The sequence below is a fragment of the Zosterops lateralis genome (genome assembly GCF_965231275.1).
Source record: "Zosterops lateralis genome assembly, chromosome: W".
Classification (NCBI taxonomy): domain Eukaryota; kingdom Metazoa; phylum Chordata; class Aves; order Passeriformes; family Zosteropidae; genus Zosterops; species Zosterops lateralis.
The window spans coordinates 11265668-11286369 of record NC_139801.1 but is presented as its reverse complement, the minus strand read 5'-3'; the positions used below and the strand labels follow the sequence as shown (position 1 = coordinate 11286369).

Here is a 20702-nt window from a genome sequence, read left to right as displayed (position 1 = left end):
TGGAAAATAGAGTAATTCTGATTTGTGTTCCTTTAGAGCCCTGTTCTTTAGACCAAAATACACAGGATAAGTCTGGACCTTCGCTCTATTTGCTTTTCATAGCCTCCTTTGTTTTTAATTTATATATCTTTTTATTCTTAATTCCTCCCATCCCCAAAATAGAACAGACATCAGCCTGCAAGCAAAGATTGCCAGGCATTGGTCTTGTGGATTATAGTAGCTTTTTGGCCTGGTTGGAGACTGAGCCCCACCCTATGTAGGCTTGGATTAAAAATAGTCTTCCCTTTCATCAGGCTGAAAACTGTACACAACGCATCTATGTCTTGGTTTCTGGGGTATTGGCAGCCACAGGAAGCCCTTCAGCTATAAAATACCTCAGAAAATCTGTTTGCTGCTAATTAATCCAAAAGTGCTAAGGTGACTGCTGTTGGAAGGGTGTAGAGCCAGATGTCTGACTGCCAGCCACATACTTATCATAGATGTTGATCAAAGCTTAGCTGTGCTTCTTGAAGGACCTGAAAAAATTGAAAACTCTAGTCCACAGCCTGTGCATTAGGCTGCCACTTTAGGAATGTTTCAGCTCAGGTGCTGCAGGGTCATCCAGTGACCAGGAGAGTCAGCCTCCAGCCTCCAGCTCAGTCCTGTCTGTCCAGACCTGAACTGCACACTCCTCCCTCTTTGTATAAAACAGAAAAAACATTGAGGGCAAGAGGCTGACCAGTATCTGGTGTAGTGATCTCATTCCCCCACTGCTTCTTGGAAAAGCCAGGCCTCAAACCCAAGCTTCTTAGGCAAGTCTGAGTGGTTGGCCATGGGATAGCAGAGGGAAGATCTAAGTGTCTCCTTGCCCAGGGCATCTGTTCTCTGCCTCACGAACCTCAGGTGTTGACTTCTTGTGTTTCATTTGTTTTCCACTGTCCTTGGCCATGCTTGGTGGGGCAGCAAGGTGGTAGGAAATGCTGCTGGCAGGCTCCAGCCTGCTCTGTGGGGAAAGGAAGGATGCAGCTGACCCAGGATTTGGAAGCAGGCGGTGCTGCCTGGCAATTCCTCCAGCTTAGCCCCAGCCTTTATGGCTGTTTAGGACAGGGGTGGGAGTAAATGAGCAGGGGAGTGTGATGGGAGAAGGGCAGGGAGACTGCCCAGTGCCCGTTCTATGGCTGCTAATGACTAGCGTGCTCTGTGCACCTGGTTTATGTGACCTTGGTGATCAAAGGTCTCTCTGTAATCAGAGAAAATGCTGCCTTCTCTTCAGTTTTTGTAGACTCTGCCTTGGCCTGTTCTGTTTCTGTTAATTCTATTCTAGAATAGACTGTAAAAAAACTTAAAAATGTGAAATATTGTATTGTCTCATAAAACCTTTGTAAACAGTCATGAAACTGTCTGTAGAAGGACACTAGAAGGATTTTATTTCTCCCCAAAGACTAGGGATGAGCTTTTAGCCTTTGTCTAACTCAGTTGCATGTTTTTTTACTTTGAGAGTCAAAGGGCTATTTATTCGTATCTCAAATTCTTAAAGTGGAAAAACTGACTCCTACAGTTAGGTCTTTACTACAGACTTTTTTTTAATTCTTTTTTTCCTAGAGGAAACCAATTTTTTCTTGAAAATATGCTAGCCAAGCTGTTTTAAAAAATTGTGTAAATACAGGAACTTACACAAGGCAGTGAGTTGCTGTCCACTGCAGGGGCAGGTCAAGACAAGGAAAAACCTGCAAAACACCAACTTGGGGAAAAGCATAAAGAAGGTCTGATAGTCTGGTAGATGAGACAGGCTGAGTAACATCAGAAATGCTGCTGGCTTATATCACTGTTTCCCATACCAGCTGCAGAATGGAGCTGTGGCTCAGAGAGATGCTGTAGGTAATCCTGCCCCTGGCCTATGTCCTGTTAGTGCAGCTTCTGCTGGAGTTTTGTGTGCTAGAACTGCTTCTTCTGCCTTGTGTCCAAATTATGGGGAGACTGTCTTGCTAGGGGGAAATTAGAAAGAATTGACTGCAGAGTTCTGGGGACATCCTCTTGGATCACTACTGAAATTGTTGTCTCTTTGAGGTGGTGGGAAAGGAAGCTTTAGAAAAATCCCCTTTGTTTTCTCTTGCTTTTTTTTCTGAAGGTCGACATATGAAAAGTATTTCTATACTAGAAAGAAAATAGGAAGGTGTGGTGGTTTCATGTTTGCCGAATTCTGTTTGCCAACTGGGAGATAGGATTCTGGGAGAAAAAGGCAAAACAGGCTCAACTTAAAAGTAAAACAAATAGATTTTATTAACACACACTAAAGGAAAAGAAAAAGGAAAATGTAACTTTCAAACACCTTTCCCCCTACCACCAACTGTTCACTTTCCCACTCAACATAGAGAGAAAACTATGATTTTCAGTCAGTTGCAACCATTTAAACACAATCCTGCATCACTTTGGGAGAGGAGCCTCTCTAGTGTTTATGGAGATAAATGCCACAAGAAAAGGTCAGGTGGCTCTCAATGTCACAAATCTGCAACCACCCAGAATTTTGCAGGTTCTGTGCAGTCCCACCCATTTAATAGTTTCACAAGCTGTTTATGGGCCTCAGCAAATTTGGGGTACCGTTTTAAGAATGCTTCTTCTAGTATAAAACAAGGATTCCCCTATCTCTAAAATCATCTGTATCTCAAAAGAAATAGAGACCTCCTTTTATGCCCAGGAGCCGGGGACATACTCTATTCAAAATTCTCAATTAAATCTAATTTATATCAATACACACAACCCATTGGCTAGAACTTGCATTCCCCCAAACAGCACTATGATATTACAAGAAATAGTCCATTTCTCCATAGTTCACATCCAGAGAAGTCTGGTCAGAAATGTCCACTTCCTCCATCCCTTCTTCCAATAGTCTTTATCAGTTCTTTCGCTGACTTCATTTCATACTGTCTCTCTATGTTTTAAATCACTCTGTCTTCCATGGAGGAGAGAAAGGGTTAATGTCTTTGCCTAGAGTTTTTCTCTCCTGCTGACTCTTGGAACTTCAAGGCTGCAGGTGATGGGGGGGGGGGGGGAGGGGAGAAGGGGAGGATGCTCAGGAACGCTGATAGATGACCCTCCCCCACCCCTGGTCAGATCCAAAGCAACTCAAACTTGGATCAGCTCCCTGGAGCTCCGGAGAAAGATTCTCATGATTCTCTCCTCCCTCGGACCAGAGGCTCCGGCAGCCAAGCCAAGAGCACGGCAGCCGCGGCCCCTGGCGCAGGGTCAGCACTGCTGATCTGCAATCTTCCTCCTCTACCCATCGTCAGGAGCCAGGGGAGAGAGGGGACACTGCCGGCCCAGGCAGCGCCCCCCCCAAAGGCCTAGCCGGGCGTGGCCCTAGGGAGCCCAGACCGAACTTCTGACTTACGAAGTGATGTTAACTCCTTGCCAGCCGGAAGAGGAAAAAAGGGCCGAGTTACCTGGGATCTCTGATTTAAGCCGGGGTTCTCCATAGGCGTGGACAATTCTTCTATTGGTCAGCTAGGCTGCCAATCCAATGCTAAACCACCACAGAAGGCATGTGATTCTGCATTATATCTATGTGGCTTATTTTTTTGCCAATATATTACTGCTTAAATTAGGGGCTCTCCAGAGCTGAATGCACAAGATGTTTGAAATTCAGACTGAAGACCTTGGATAACAGAAGCTTGTATTCTGTCTGGATTAGATGGAAGGTGATGTGCAGTGGGTTGTTCCTGAAACAAGTTTGCACAGTCACCTATGTGCCATTTCAATGTACTTCCTTGCCTGTTGTGTTATCTGTAAACTATAGCTGAAGTCCATTTTTTCTATGTGCTCATTCCCTCAAAGTACCTTTTTTGATCAGATTTGGGTTTTTTTGATTTTTGTATTGATCTTTGCCTCAGTGATGTTGCTGGTGCATGTGTTACTGTCCCAGCCCTGGTTGCAGAAGCCCAGGTCGTCTGCTTCATGGATTCTGCTCAAAATAACAGGGAAGGGGTGTTGCTGATCTGCCTCTTCCACTCTTTTCTGTACTACAAGGTCAAAGAGTGTCTTGCTCTACTTTCACAAATAGTAGGACTGAACTTGTTGCCTTTGACTCTGCCCTGCTGGGAAGGTCAGGAACTGGAGGAGGTCCCATGGGTTTTCACAGTCTCTGTCCCTGTTTTCATGGAAGATCTCAGTGCAGCCCCTCTCGGGAGATGAAACTGCTGGGCAAGCACCAAAGTTCTCAGTCTGTCCAGTGCAGTGCTAACCAAGTGGAAACTTGAATTCAAGCTACCCATCCCTGTAATTTGCATTCATATTTTGTGAAGCAGTGCTTCAGCTGGGTCTGAAAGATCATAAATTCTGGTCCTTGTTTATGCTGCCATCACAATCTTGTGCTCCTTCCTGCTAATCAGCCAGGAAGGGTTTGTGGAGTGTTGTTTGGGTTTGGAACAGGGCTGTGGTTTTGAGATTCCAGGATGCTGAGTCTTGTCCCAGGGACTGGCTTGGATGCTCTCCTGCCTTGGAGCCTCTGCAGCAAGATGTTAGTGAGCAGGCTGATATTCCAGCCCATCCCATCCCTGCTTTCCTTGGGCTAAACCAGTGTTTGCCTTCTGCTATAACTGTTGAGCAGCTGCAGTGCTGTGGTGATATATACACATATATATTCTCCTATGAATCCTGTAGTTAAACATTTCCTTGACCCAGCAAAGAACAAGGTGCTTGTCTCCAGCTGGTCACAGAAATAAAGGGAGTGAGTTCCAAACCAATATTGCAATTAAGCTGTTTTTTCCTGAATTTTGCACAAAATGTTTTGCCTCCAAGAATGGATTGTGAGGAATTTATTTTAGGGAGTACATAGGATGTTGTGGCTATATATAAAGTTACCCTGTTGTGATTAGTATTGGGCAGGCGTTCAGGGAGAAAGTTGGCCCTTGCTTTTAAGAACTGTTTCTGAGATAGCAACATTGTCCTAGGGTGACTGTGATGCTTGTATCCCCAATCATCTGTTCTGTGTGTGCTGTGTGTTCTGTACCTTTAAGACTGGTTCTGAGAGTGAGCAGGGAAAGAAGAAGCACACAGTTTGTTTTGAGAAAACAGTGTTCACTCCTCTGCATTTTTTCTTCTTCCTTGGGACAGTGTGTTCGTCAGATGCACGGACAGCGGCCAGAGACAGGGGTTTTTTTCCTTTTAGTTAGTCTAGCTAGTTGAGGCAAAGAAGCTTCCTGGACTGTTTTTTTTTTTTTTTTTTTTTTTTTTTTTTTTTTTTTTGTTTTTGTTTTTTTTTTTTTTTTTTCTCCTTTTTCTTGGGACTGTTTAAATCTGCTCTGGACTGAAAAACCCAGAGGAGGACCAGGATCTTGCGCCTGTGGCCCACCGGGACCTGGAACTCGGCATTTTCCAGCGCCAAAGGGACTGGGACTGATAAGAGGCTGAGAGAGCTGAGCCAACTCACGGCAAGGACTTCTCTCAGTTTTGCCATCTCTCTTTGGAGTGGTGAGAGGTTTTATTGTTTCATATTATTCATTTCTTATGCTTGTGGGAATTTTGTTTGTCAAATAAATAGTTTTTTCCACTTTTCTCCGAGGAAGTTCTTTTCCCAGACTGGCTGGGGGGAGGGGCCGTTAGGGTTTTCTTTCCAGAGGAACCCCATTTGGAGGTTCCCTCCCAAATTTGCCCTAAACCAGGACACACATTCTGAAGGTTAGTAGAGAACAAATGGAAATACATTTACAAAAGCATTCATGTTTCTCAGTGCTCCTGGTAATAATAAGCAAGTTTCTGAATCGTCACTTAGATAGAATTTACCTTTCCATAAGGAGAGAGGGGAAATCAGGCCTTCTGAAGACTGAAAATATTTGAATAAGCAGCCTTAATGTCTGACCTAAACTTTAGCCTGTTCCTTTTTGCACTGTTTGGCTGAGGCTGGGACTAAGCTTTCCATGGGGACGTGGATGGGAGGTTCCTGTGCAGTCCTGCTCCTGCCCTTCTTTTGCCCAGCCCTTTGTAATTTTCTCGTTGATCTGATTTTCAGCTGGGCTCTTGCCACTGTATTATATAAACCAAATGCTCAAGCAAAGGTAGCATAGTCAGACTTCTTGCTGAAAACTTGAAAAACTGACATTGCTTCTGCCCTGCTAAGAAGCTCCTTGAAGTTACTGTATCTGTGCTGGATGGATGGTAATGGCAGTGCCCAGCGTCCATTAGTTAGATCCATCACTAATGGCAACAAGTTTTATTCTTCCCTCCCCTTTTTCTAAGTAGAATATACACTTTTTCTGGGTTATATAGGGTTGTTTTAGTTGGTCCCTTTGCTCCCTGTGTTTCGAAGGTCTGTATAAAAAGAGTTTTGAAAGTAATGAAATGGAGTAGGATTCTGCCCTGTACAGTCCTTGAAACCTGCTGTTATGCAAGAGCCTTTACAACCAGTACCAGTCAATGTTTCACTTTAGCAATTAAAGCTCTGTGCATTGGTTTGATATCAACTTGGCACACAGCAAGGCATTGCACTTTCTTTAGTGCATTGCCCTTTCACATATAACACTCATAGCTGATAGTCTTTCTCAGCATTTGGACCTCTTTGGTATAATCCGTGTTGAACTCTGTGGTGTCATTGCTCCCAGCTATAGATCTACCTCTTCTGCCTGAGCTCCAAAGTTGCTTCATGCCTTCTATCAAATACCATGCCTTGTTTGGCTTTATGTAGGATCTGTAGATGTTTGGGTTTTGGTTTTGTTTTGTTAACTTCTAGGATGAGGGTTTCTTTAATACTAATTCATAAAGCATTAAACTCAACAGCAATAACAGACTAGAGAATATAAGAAATCTGCTGTCAAAGCAAAGGCTGACTTCACAGCACAGAGATCAGTCTGCTACTAGTAGCTGTTTTTTATGGTCTGGAAAATGTGAGATGGCTTACTAATTAACAGTGTAATGAGCTGTGTGGTGAAGATTACGCTCTAGGTACCTGAAGGCTATGGATGACAACTACAGCGTGTGTGTGAGTGGTAATCCAGCTCTACCCCACCTTTCTACATAATTGAAAAAAGTGCAGTAGTTGTGGAAGCCCCTGGAGTTACCCTATCCAGCAGGTCTGTCCTACAGGAGACTTTCTGTTAGGGTCTGAGATAAAAAGCAGTTGGAGGGAAGCCAACAAGTGCATGAGTTAAATACCAGAAAAAGCTTCAACATCCCTTGATATGAGATTTTGGACTAGTTCAATGCAGATGAACTTGTAGGCCCCCTTGCACAATATGATGAGCCACGTGAGCCACGTGCCTCTGGCCAGGATGTCCAGATGAGATACCAGTCCCTTCCTGGAGATCCTCCCTGGCTGGGTCTGTGTGCTGCTGCCCAGGCTGGTCAGTACCTGAAACCTTTCTGATAATGGGAGCTCACCTGCAGATGTAGATGGGCTGTGTGGGACTGAGGAGCCACCCAGTGGCAGTCTCCCACAGCCTCCCACTGGCCAGGAGTGGATGCAGCAAACTGGTCTGCACAGTGGTCAACAGTTGGCCAAATGTCCATTTCGTGGCCAGAGCAGGCTGTGACTACAGAGGTGTAATCTCTTCTTGCATATAGGTGGAAGGTATTAAGCGATTCCTGACCTCTGGTTCTGCATAATTGCCAGTCTTGCTACAGTCCACAGATCTATTTTTCAAACCACATCTTTTTTTACTGTTGTGATTTTATTTTGAAGATTACACTTATTTTATTAGTAATTTAATAGGACGCTCCTGTAGGCAAGTCCCTGGTGGTGTTTGGCATTAGAGAGAGCTCTTGTTTTCAGCTGACTTTTTTTAAGTCGAAATGAAGTGCAGTGTTTGGCTTTGGTAGCAGTATTTATGTTTTAGTATTTAGAAAGTGAATCTTCTCAGGGGAGAAATCTGGTTTAAGTAGCTGAAAACTTTGCAAAGGTGTTGCTGCTGCTCAGGCTGCAGAGTATTTGTCACTAATAGAAAGTTAAAAGGCTTATGACAGACTTGTTTGAAAATATGAACCTCTTCTAAACAAATCTGTGCTCCTGTAATTTGCATTGTGCAACTGTGCATTACAATTGTTTTTTTGGTGCTTCTTAAAACTTTCTTTAGTGTATGTCAAAGGACCTTAGTTCAAAGATCTACATTCCTATTAAATGGCAGCTTTTCCATATTTATACATTCCATGAGGATGCAGTCCACATGAATGCTGTATACTTCTCAATTGTAAATGTGTCTAAACTGAGTGTTGCCAAAAATGGATCAGAATGGTTTCCCTGTTCAGAAATATTGTGTGAACAGTCACTGTTCTGCAATAGTGTAGTTCTAGTGTAAAATACTATTTCCTTGAGTAGTGACTGAAGGTGGATAGTCATCTAGAGCATGTTCTCCAAGTGAGCAGAGGATTGCCTAAGTCATGTCAAGGACAGACTTGGGTGATGGACAGAGCTGGCAGCTGAGATGAAAGATGAAAAAGTATGTTTTTGCCTCCAAGGCTCTCCTACTAGACCTAGTGCCACTCTTTCTCCAGTGGCCTGGTCTGTGGGGTGGCTGAGCTGGTTCTAACTGGGATGCTGTGCTAACAGTGGGCCCTCTGCCTCATCTTCCTTGTGCTGATGTCCATTTGAACACTCAGGCAGCCAGGATGGGAGGACTGAAATGCTGAAGAGAAGGAAAGGGACAGGATGGCCTTTGGATGATGTCAGCTCTGCCGGGGTGCAGTTTTACTGTGTCAGGGCAGTTCCTCTTCCCATGCTTCAGTGACAGCCATTAAGCTTCATCCGATGCTGTTGTAATCACCCAAAATATTTTCTTTGGAGTGTGATTGTTGCAAGGTGCGCTTTGTGATTGTTTAGGTGAAGCTGCAAAACTGGCTTAAAAATATTCCCTACTCCAAAGTTCCTTCCAGTGGCTTCTCCTTTGGCCCAAATATGTAGCAGAAAGGATGGGAAAGTGCCTCAGAACTGATGATGCCCTGCTCAGGCCTGCAGGACTGGCTGGAGAGATCCCAAAGGCACTGCAGACTCCTGCAGTGTTTTCAGTGCTGGCTTGTGCCCTGGGAAGTGCAGCTCATCTGGCAATTGCTTTTCCAGTGGATGTGCAGAAAGGGTTTCCAGGTAATCTCTTAATTTCTTTCTCCCTTTACAAAAAACCCCCACCCAACCCTAGACTCCCCATGGCCCATGATCTCCAGAAAATAACTTGTTCACTTTTTTTCCACTTATCCCCTCTCCACACCCACCTTTTTTGTCTTTTGAATTTAATAAAGTGGGTGACTCAGTACTAAATATAAAGCCTCCTGCTTCTGGCATCATCTGCCTGTCTCATTTCCTGGAGCTGACATCAGCTGAAGCCTCCTGATTTCCTTATGAAATAACAAGACATGAAATATCTTTTGTGCGGTGATCTGGGCATACTTGTGGACTTCTTTGACTGCTTGGCTCCCTGATCTAAGCTGTGAATAATTAGCTGGTTAATTGCTAAGCTGAGCACTGGTAGAGCACAGGGTAAATCAGCAAGTCCTCAGATCTGTTTTGCACTGCAAAATCATACTCAAGTTTGCAGGCTTTTTAAAAATAAAGACCAACTTTCAGTCCCTCCTGCATATGCAAGGTTTTTATTAAATAAGTATGAGCCTGACTAATGTCTTGCTTTCTTCCTGATGACAGGCTCACTGACAGAGCAGCTCAGGAAGCTTTTAAGGGGGAAATCTAGCAAAGATGGACCTGTTTTTTCTTTAAAAAGACTGATAAACTGAGGAGTTAAGGTCAAATGCTTGCTCCTCGGTTGTCACATCTTTCCATAGCTGTTTACATTGATGGGATTTACACTGCCATTGGTTGGCACTGAGGGAGAAAGCAAAAAGTGCATAAACCCTCAATTTGTATCAAAAAGCACAGGTGAGAGTCTTTCTATCTGTTAATAATTTCATTAAAATCCTTACATTTAAAAGAGAATGTGGACAGAACTGGAAGAGGGGAACATCTTGCACATGGTAAATGGTCACTGATGTCAGTCCAAAATGGGATGGTGGCTGGCCATTCAGCTTTGCTCTCTAAAGCTCTGGCTCACAGACACAGAGCATGGTATTTTTTCCTCTGGTGAAGTAGACTAGTAAAGTTACCTGGTTTTCTCTTTTAGTTAGGTATTCTTTTGAACTTTTCCCCCCTCTCTCTCTCTCTCTTTTTTTTTTTTTTTTTTTGTAATGAGAGGGGATGTTTCTGAAAACACTTGATTTGCAGCACCAGAGCAGGCAGAGGCAGGAGACTGAGCCACTTTTGCTGCTCCTGAAGGCTCGCCAAGGTCTGCTGATGCTCTCTTGGCTCTGGGATCTCCCAAGGCTGCTGTGGCCTATCCCTCTGGCCACAGAGGTTTCTCTAGCATGGGGATGCTAGTGGACCAGCATGTCCTATACCCCCATGGCTGACAGTGGAGCTGGCTGTATCCCAGCAAACAGATATTTTAGGTAGGAGCTAGAAGTGCCAGCAGTTAAAACCCATCCCAAAAATCACTTGGACAGATGTAGCATGCCCAGGGACTTGTTCATCACTATGTATTTCATCAGTTATCTTGAACAGCTTCCAACATTGGCATGGTATCTCTTGGCATTAGTGAGGAAAACTCTACTTCCGGAGTGGGCAGGAAAACTTGGTGTCCAGAAGCAGATGGTTGTCCTCTTCTGGACTCACTGGGGAGAGCAGTGGGGCTGCACAGCCCACTGTAGCCAAAGGCCAGTGCACTGGAGGAGCTCCCTTCCTCCTCCAGAACTTCAACAAAGGGTCTGTTCCTGAGGGTTTGTGGTGAAAGACTACTCCTGAATTTACCCTTTCTGCTCCCTTGTCACCTGGAAGGCAGCAGCTGCTGCTCCCACAGTCATCATTGAGTACCTTCTGGAGGGCAAATATGTATTAGTGGCCTCCTGGTGAAACTTGGCAGCTGGAGCTGCAGAGATGTGTCCCCTTGTGCAATGATGTGCTGGAGGAATCCTGCCAGCGCTGGAAGTTCTTTTTGTGCATAAACCTACATTACAATGTTACATGCAGGGGAGTGGATGTGTCACCTGAGCACCTCAGGCACCTTTTTCTTCCCTAAAAGGCTTTTTTTTAAGCAGGAAGAAGATGACACACTGGTATACTGGTTCTACAAAAAAAATCCTATTTTGGAAGAGTGTGGGGAGTGGTGTGAGACCAGGCAGGTCGAGGAAGTCTGCTGGGAGTGCCTGGGGAACTGTGCGTTCACTGCCTGCCATCGCCACACCCTGGTGTGTGAGTCTTTGGACATGACGTGGGGATGAGTGGTGCTGGCACTACCGAGGTGCTATTTTAGGTTTGACTGTAATTGCAGGTTGGACCACCAGGACTGGATTTTGGGTATTCACTGAGCAGAGTGCTCTTAAAGCTCTGGAAAAACTAGCTATCTCTGATCTTTTGCAAATGTAGAAGATGGGTATTTCACGTGCACTGTGTGTGAATTGAACTCCTTGTGGTGGAGCCAGTGAGGACCTGTGCTACCTGGTGATGGGCCAGGGATGTCTTTTCCTTCTCAGTCAGATGGAATGATTATACCTTATAGCCCTGTAGGATGCTTTACACTTACCTGAAAAAAGAAAAGCAAGTAAGCAGAGGCCTGAAGACCCATGGGCTGGTGGCTTTTAGGCATCTGCCCCTGCAGTGCCAATCTGCCACCTGCACACCTGCAGGTGCTGCCTTGCTGTTCCAGCAACACAGATGACAGAGACAAGGAGAGGAGGCTTTTCTTTTCCCTCCCCCAAAAAAGCAGACATTGCTTATGCAGTGGCTCTGCCACTGATAGGAAGTCACAACCTAGTTTGGGAGCTGGGCTCTGGCATGCTCTCCCCAGGACCTGTCAAGCCCCGAAGCCTCACTAACGCTTATAGGATGAATTTATGCTTTGCAATATACTCACGTGTAGGATGGAAAGTGGAGATACTAAACTTCATGAGATGATGTTGTGGTTTGAAAGCAAAACGAATGAGAGGCTCCAAGTCAGAGATATAATTTAATAAGAAGAAAGGTAAAAAGGTAAAAATAAAATAAAATAAAATAAATGCAATAACACAAAGGATCACTGACAGAGTCAGAATACAACCTGAGCAGGATGGTGGAAGCAGTCCAGGTGAGGTGCTCTTCCTGAAGCAGTGATCCTGTAGAAAGGTCTGGTAGCTCTGGTCCTCTGGGAATCCAGTGAGTAAGTGCCGCTTGCACTGTCCCACATACCAGGTTATATTCAGGTGAGAATGCTTGGCTCCTCCCCCTGGGCAGAGCATCTCACAATGGGATGAGGAGTTGTGAAGTGGGTCCTTGATGGCCCATTAAACAGAGATAACTCCTGGAGGGAGTTACCTGTGGGTCATGGGCCAGGCGTTAATGGGCCATTAGCAGAAGACACCCCAAAGGCAGGGGCTTGGGAAAACACTGCCCCACCTGGTTTCAGCAGTTCATGAAGATGGTGATAGAATAAATACTTTGTGTACATCCTACACTGCAACCCAGGACAGATGAGTTTCTTCATTTTTGTTGCATGTTTCCCCCTTGACTTCACAGGCTGGATGCAGTCCCTGGTTTTGGTCAGAGCAGCCAGTTGGGCTCCCTGCACCCAGAGGCTGATGCGATGCTGAAGCTGGTTGCTGGTACAAGTCAGAGCAGAGTTGAAGTTGCTCTTTCCTAAACCCTGTCTGATGTGCACTCAGCCTGGTTTACATGGACTGCAGAAGTGTTTTTTTAATCCAACTTCTTTCCTTTTCAGTTACAACTGCAGTTCTGAGCATAAACCCCTCTATTTTGGTTTCCATGATGTTTACCATCCTGAGGAAGCTGGCAGGCTGTGGGTTTGGGGTTAGGTTTTTTGTTTTGGTTTGGTTTTTTGGGGTGTATTTTATACCTCTTTTAAAACTTTACAGCTGGAAGCTAAATTTTCAGGTGATACCCAAGAAATGGTACCAGGCAGTGACTCACTTTTCTGGCTGATGTAATTTTTAAAGAGAAACAACAAAAAAACCACCCAGTGACCATAATTTTTACAACAGTCATGAGTTCTTCAAATTTTTTACAAATTCAAATATTGTGTTTATTAGTAAATGACATATTTTCCTTTTAGCTATGGAAATGCTCAAACATTATGGACTTAACAGGAACAAAAATCTCTGAAATATATTATTATAGTTTGGAAAGCCGACTTGAACTTTCTGGTGATTGATTCTGCTCCTGTGCATTGCATCAACAACACACAATACATGATGTTTCTATTGCTCGTGTCTTCCTGGCTAGCAGCAGATATCTGTCCCTGTTTCATCTAGAGCAGACAAGGATTAATTGCTGAGGTAATGCAATATATTACAGTATGGGCCAGCTCTGAACTCTATTTAATTTAATCTAATCTATTCAGACAATTTTAAAAGATTTTTTTATTATTATTTTCATTTTTGAGGAACAATTAGGTGAAACAGCAGGCAGCATCCTCCTTCATTGCCGACTAAGGCCAAATAGGTCTGGATCCTTAGTATGCTGTGAGTGTCTGGTTGTTTCAAAGACATCCATAAAACAAGTACATAAAGCCAAATACAAGCTCTGTGTTGCTGTTTGACTGGACACACTGAGAACTAGCAAATCAAAATGCATTCATTTTAAAGAGTAAAGAGCAGTAGAGGGTGGCTTTTTTTGTTTTGGGTTTGTGTTTTGTTTTTTATTAATTATAAAAGTAGTTTGCTTACCTAAAAGCTCTGTATCTTACTGCTTCCTGATCCCAAGTGCCAAGCATTAAAAGACCAAGAGCTGTTTGTTGGGAAGGGTTCCGCGCTGGGTGCCCGGTGCTCACGGGATGCTCGGGCCGCTGTAGCGTATCCCTCGGCGGCATGACCGCATCCCCAGGAAAGCGACCTCCCATCGCTGGGCGGGGAGCGAGGCAGGAAGGAATGCTGGCTGCCCAGCTCCGGGCTGGGGGCGTGGGAGACGGACGCTTCAGCGCTCGGGCAGGGCGCCTTCCCTGGGAGGAGAGAGGAGGAGAGGTAACGAAGGCTGAGGAGGGTGTCCCGGGGCGGGCTGGCATGTAGAGCTGCCCGGCGCTGCGGATGCAGGCCCGTGCTGGAGCTTGTCCTGCAATGACTTGTTTTGCTTTTCTTTTCTCTGCAAAAAGTCTTGTGATTGCTGTAGTAGATAGAGGAAAACAGCTGAGGGCAGAATGGATTTCAGGTTTTGATGTGTCTTAAGTTTGGAATTTGTTATAAATGCAACGGCAAATATCGGATTAACAAAGAAACAATTTATTAATAAAACGATCCCAATCACCGATAAAAGAGAAAACCACAAAAGGATTCACAGCGCAGCGCCGGGTGGAAGAGAAGACCGCACTCTCAGGCACGGTTTTCTCAAATCCACACGGAGCAGGTCGCAGCTCGGGGTTTTATAGGGGTTTTCATGTCCCGAGGCGGAACAGGTGCCCAGGATAGTCCAAATAATTTTTGGATGGGCTTCCCGGATTTGCCGGACTCTGCAGACCGTATTCCGGGAAAATCCTTTTCACATGTGGATGGAGCTCGCCGGCCCATGTTTATTTCAATGTGTATTCCTCGGTGGAGAATTCTCTTTTTCGTTCGGAGAGGAATTTCACTGTCTGGGTGCGATGCCGATTCTTATCTGGGTTGGCTAGTGTCTTTGTTTCTCATAATGGTCCTTGTCCTGTTCTTTTCGCCTCAGGACTGAGGACCGTGGAAACCTGGCAGGGGAATAGTTTCTACGGACCATACCTTTTTATATTAACACCAATCTAACATATCTTGCTGTATTCTTTTATCACAAATTTTTACCCAATGTCACATTTATCACAAATTTATCAGAGCACCTGACGCGTGCAAACAGCAGCAGCGAGGGCTGCCCCCGACTGTGCATCACCGAGGGTTTAATGTTTCAGGCGAGGGCTGAGAGTGTGTCTTCTCAGAACTCTTGGACACAGTTTTGTTCCATCTCAGTCTGCAGCAGGCTTTTACAAAGCAGACCTGCTTAAACTTGCATGTTAAAGTGTTAAATATTTAAACCTCTGCCTTGCAGAAAGTGCAAGGAGCTCTGAGGGCTTTTGGGAAATGGCTGTAGGCTGCTGGCTGTGGTGGCTGCTGAACTTTTTGGGGTCTTTCACCTGGAGAGGTTGGGCTCTGAATGCTGTCTTGCCATTCCAGCTGGAATGGCATGAGGCATTACAGCCTGGCAGGATTTAGTTTCCTAACAGAGGAGTTTATCTTGCTTGCTGTGGTTTCTGTCTATACCTGATGCTGGAAGCCTGTATAGACCCTCTCTAAACACTTGAGTAGTCACTACTAGCTTAAAACACCTGCATACCAGTACTCTTAAGTATTGAACTGAAATGCTGATTTTTTTTGTGCTAAAAACTTCACTTGTCTGCAAACCTGTAAAACACTTCTAGTATAGCTTTTTCATGTCCTAATTTTGTTTGTACTGAATGTATTGCTCTGAGGTTTTGCTAAGTTATGTTTTATTAAACTGATAATATACTTGCTCTTAGCCAAAAGGCTGAGAAGACGTATTTTACCCTGCATTTATTCTGCAAAGCATCTGTCTCTAAAGAATGATTTCCACAGCTGGAGGACTCTCACACCCTCCTGAAACTCAAAGTAGTGATGAGGTTGCATGCTGTTTACAGTGCATACGTCTCTAACCACAACATCTGTCCTAGGGGTACTGGGCACTGGCTGAGCTACAAAATGGAGGGAGAAGAAGGAGGAGGAGGCAAAGGAGCTTGAAGGGACCTAACTAGAAGTTAGTGCTCGGCTCCAGGAGTGCCTGATGCATTTTCCTAACCTTGATGCTGGATGCATTTACCTAACCTTGAAACCTGCTAATTAGAGTGCATTTTGTGGAGGTTATTAATGCTTCTCCAAAATTCAAGAGTCACAAAGTAGAGCTTGCCTGATCCTGAGCTGGTGACTGCTGTCTTTGGCTCCCTATCGCTCCTCCCCATATTAAGTTAAATTATAGAGAAGTGTAGGGAGCACCCTGCAGTTAGACTAAATGTGATTTCACTGTCATTGCAACCTCCTAGTAGGCAAAGCCAGCAGCTTTCCTTCACTTCTGGCCATTTCATGTTAATTTTTGAGATTAATGTTTCTGATTTTGTGAAGAGTAGATGGGATCTTGGGATCTACACCATCTATTATTCTACAGTAAATAAGTGGTGAATTTACAGAGATTTTTTCCTACTTCATTAGCCACTAGGACAGCTATGCAGTGACACTGATTTATTGCTGCCTAATATTGCTTCCTTGCTCTGAAACAAATTAATTTGACTTCTTTCCCTTTTTCCCAAGTGCTTTCTAAACAAGATTACAGACAACAAGGGAAGGATGGAAAATGTTTATTCTTTTATCAGAAGCTTTTTCTAGTTGGAGATCTGTTACTGAAATTCCTGGGGTTTAAGACACTTGAAACATAATTACAACACTTAGGGTACAGTTTGTAGTTTCTAGTGTTTTGTTTCTTATTTAAGAAAACATTAATTGACACATTTCTCTGAATGTTTATCATCTGGGCAGCCAGAATTTCAGCCTTGGCTCTTTCCAGACAGTTCTGTTTACCTTCAACTGATAAAACAGTTTGCAAACTGCTTGACCACAGCTGTACCTTCTAAAGGTTGCACAGAACCCACCCTCCCAAAATTAATATCTGAAACTCCCTATTGTTCAGCTTGACGGGGATCAGCACTGTCATGCTGGGTGTTTGGCTTGCAGGAGCTTGTTTGCTGGTGTTGAATAAGCAGTGACTGTACTGTGATTTAATTTAGGGATCTGGTTGATTCCCCCACCTGGGTGGGGGGGGGAGGAAGTTTAACAGACTGAGTAATGCTTCTTGCTTTATCGTGGTACACTGGATATCAGTCCCTTTACCTGCCAAGGGTGCTACCTGAAAGCAGAGCTGGAGGTACTGGGGGGATGGAGAGTGTTCTGGGCTTCATGGGCTTTATCCAGCTGCTCCTGAACCAGGGTGCAGGCTCAGGTCTGCGGCTCACCTTGTAAGGGACTGGGCTCCTTTTGGACTGAATAGTGGGAAATCAAGAGACATATGCTTAAAGCATGTTGAGGGTAACCTGCAGGTCTCAGCAAGCAGGTCCCAATCACTTCTGGGGAAGAAAATTTGCACTGATTCAGCCTTGTGACCCTCATTCATCCTTGCTTATGCTGGCAGGAAACCCACTGTCTTTCACACTATTGCTCTGAGAGTCCCCTCATAAAATGAGGGATGCTGAGTTTTTGCAATGGATGGTAAGAGATGGGTCCTTTCTTGAAGACATTTATGGTTAAGGTACGGAATAAGCAGAAAGAAGTGTTAATGCTGCTCTTTTTTTAGGGAACTACTCAAGAATAAGAATTACTATCAACATAAGAATTTCCTGAGAAGCTTGCATGACTTTTCTGTGCCTGAGCCAGGAATTTAAATGAAGCCTTCTGAGTTTCAGTCCATTAGCTGACACCTGACCTCAGCTCCACTCTCTTTTACCTTCTTGCACTTAGGTTTAAATAATCTCTGAATGTTATTTGCTTTTGCAAGTTCCAGGTCAATGAGCATTCAGCTCTTCCTTTCCTGAGATGTCTTGAAAGGATCACCTGTTCCATTTTGTACTAGCTAGGTAATGAAAATATTGTTGTTCTGTTTCCACTGACATGAACAAACTATTTCAAAAGTTGGTTAAACCAATCTAGTGGATTATGATTTCAAATGTTCTCTAACCCTGGAGTAGCTGCTCTACTAAAACTGGAGGTGTGTCAAAATGCAACACTTAGTAGGAGTATTTGTTGAAGAGGCTTTTAAGGATTGATTCATTGGTGCCTTGAGCAGTATTTTATCTGTTTTCTACTGTGCCCTGTAGATTATAAGTACTCTGTAGATTTATGTAATAGATTTTGGGCAAGGTCTTTGTGCTGTAGCTGTGAGCCTGCAGCATGATGGGGGTGTGTGAGTGCAGTTGGTCTCCTCTGTGACCATTCATCCAATCCACTTGGCCCTGGTTTTGCATGACAGGAGCCTTCAAAGAGTGTAAGGTCTGCAGAAAGCTTTTAGTGCTTCTCCTTTCCATTTGAGTCCCAAAGCACTTTTATGTTTCTGTTCAGCCTTCTTCTGGTAGATGAGAGTAACCAACCATCCATCCACTCTGCTCCAGGATTGTATCTTACTGCTTAATGTGCATCAGAGGCACCTCTGGCTCAGAGGACAGGGATGTGTTGGGGGAAATTTCATTGAGGGCTGGGGAAGCTTTATTTTTTCCTTTCCATGGGTAATTGGAGTGGAAGCATTTGTGTTCTTCTGACTTGTGCTTCCCTCCAGCCTCTGGGCAATTTGGTATCCCATGGCCAAGCATCCTCAGCTGCTTGCTCTCTGTCTGTTTTCTCTATCTGTGGGACAGAGTGATTCGTGTACTTGAATCCCTGTGAATTTCTGTTCATATCCCCAGCTTTCAGTATTCTGGATGCTGTCGTGGAGGACATGGCTCTCCTGGGCTTTTATGAAGGGGCTGATTCCTATTTGATGCTGTGAGCAAGTCTGATGCTGATTTTGGGTTTTCTCTGAGTGCTGGCTACAGTTCAGTTCTGTGTCAGGGTTCCAATCATGCTGATCATTATCCAGGCCTGACCACACCCCAGAGAGCTTCCTTGGCTGTGCAGGGCTGTCAAAGGCATGTAAATTGGCTGATGGGTCAGCAGTTGCTTTTACTTAGGATTTAAGATGATTGAAGCTAGTGAATCTGGTTCTGTCATGAAGGGGGAGAAACACTTTGACCAGCATGCAAAAGGGGAAGGATCAGGCTGTCCAGGCTGTCAGTGGATGTTGGGGTAGTGGTTAAAGTGTGATCAGAAGGCATAGGAACAGTGATTTGCTGCATTTGTTCCCATACTGTTGGAGTGGCCCTGCCTTTCTGCAGCCCAGATCCCTGCTGGGCATCTACCCAAGTGCTGCTCAGAAAAATACCTGGCATCACTCTATGCAGGTCTAGCTAGGGGAAATTGACCTAAACTGGAATTGCTGGAGGAACATACTTGTCCAGAGGTGGATACCCCATTGAGACATGCCTCCAAATCCAGAGAGAACCTCTGGCAAGCTAAGAGCAGTGACTAACACCAACGTGTGTCTGCTCCTGATGGATTTGGCAGATTTTCCCCTGCAACAGTGGTGAGTTGTGCAACAACTGGAGCAAAGTTTCAGTCTACTCCCAGGTGAACATAAGTATAGCAGGGGACTTGCATCTCCCAGCATGACAGTTTCAGTCTGAAAGAATATAAAGCAAAACCTGCTGATGGGACTTCTGCTGTTTTAGAGGTGCTTCAGAAACAGCAGCTGGAGGTAATCTCAATATGGAATTGGGATGAAGTGACCTGAAGGGTGCCTGTGCAGTGGGAATCCCTATCTGCAGTCCTGTGTCCTTTCCCTGTGATGCAGCTGGTGTGCTACAGAGCCAGCATGGATCAGTCAAAAGGTGTACTGTGTGTAAAGGCAGTAGCTTGCGGGAGCTGGAGAACTGGGTGGTGTAAGGTGGTCAATTCAAATAGCCAGGCAAGCTTAAAGTAATTCAGAATTAAAATTGAATTTATGTAGTTGGTCTTGGCCTGTTGAGGTGTGTTTTTTGGTGCTTTGCATGGCCAAGAAAATCTGAATTAAGAGTGAAATAAAGCTAGATTTGGGTAATGGCTTTGCAGGTGTTAGAGTACAGTGGTGTTCAATAGTTAAAGCATTGCAGGCCTGACAGCAGAGCTGTATATTCACTGCTGTTGAGCCTGATGTGTTTGGGGCTGGGGGGACACTACTGAAGGGGAGATCCACAGATGAGAGATGCAGCTATTCAGCCAAATCTAGCACCACAAAGCAATGCCTGCTCAAAGCATTGTGTGCCCCTTTCTTCCTGAGGCAGGGGAAACAGCTCCCTGAGTGGATAGGAACACCACAGTGTTTGTGAGCCCAAGAACCATGATTGTGCAAAGAGCAACACCAAATTGATTTCAGAATCTGCATTATCATGCTGAGGGTAAGGGGTTAGACACCACCATGGTGGAGCCTCTCTGGATGGGGTAGCATCTAATCACTGCTCTTACCAGGATGACATCTATCACCAAAGTGTGGTGAAGGTCTGGTTTCAGTCAGCACCTCTGACCAGTGGCTGTCTGGAAGGTAATTGCCAATTAAAAGTTTATGTGCTTCCATCAGCTTGGTGTTTGCTAATAACCACATGCAAGGTGCGAGTGCTGTCTTGTAGGAATTTGATGAGCAAAACAGTGGTGAGCATTCAATGAGCACACAAACTGATTATGAGCAGGAGAGGATGGATTTTATGATAGGTTTTCATTTACAGGCCATCAATCCCTCAGCTTTCCTGTCTCCCTCCAAAGCATTGGAAACTTTACCTCAGAGGACTCATCAGACCAAGTCTGTGCACCATAATGTCCTCCTGTTGCTGTCAGGTTTGGGACTGTTGTGTGTAAAACCCCAAAGGATTTGCCTGGACTGGACCAATAAAAGCAGCTATCAGAGCTGATGATGGAGATGGGAGTGGGTGTATCTGTGCCCTCTCCTGCCTGCAAACATTTTCAAAAGTAGCATGAGCCCAGGCCTGTGCCTGTGGAGGAGTGTTCCTGCAGTGTCAGATCATTGCAACATCCTCTGCAGCTTCCAGTCACCTGGGAAGGGATGCAAAGAAAACTTATGCTTCTATCCCTTGCCAGTGACTCTTCCCTCACTGTCCTGAGGGTGGCTGCTCTGGACTGTC

The 20702-nt window shown here is 44.7% G+C and overlaps 1 protein-coding gene across 5 annotated transcripts in view; it reads left to right on the top strand.

Annotated features, from left to right (window-relative positions):
* LOC310922287 (plastin-3-like) overlaps nucleotides 1–20702 on the top strand; it is a 54145-nt gene that overhangs the window by 7522 nt on the left and 25921 nt on the right. The window contains exon 1 of one of the 5 annotated variants that reach the window (XM_083882733.1): nucleotides 4980–5445. The exons of 3 other annotated variants lie outside the window; for them this stretch is intronic. The gene's annotated coding sequence lies outside the window, so the exon portion shown is untranslated. Of the gene's footprint in view, nucleotides 1–4979; nucleotides 5446–13838; nucleotides 13951–20702 lie in introns of those variants that run through there. One more of the 5 variants, XM_083882734.1, reaches the window with a different exon arrangement.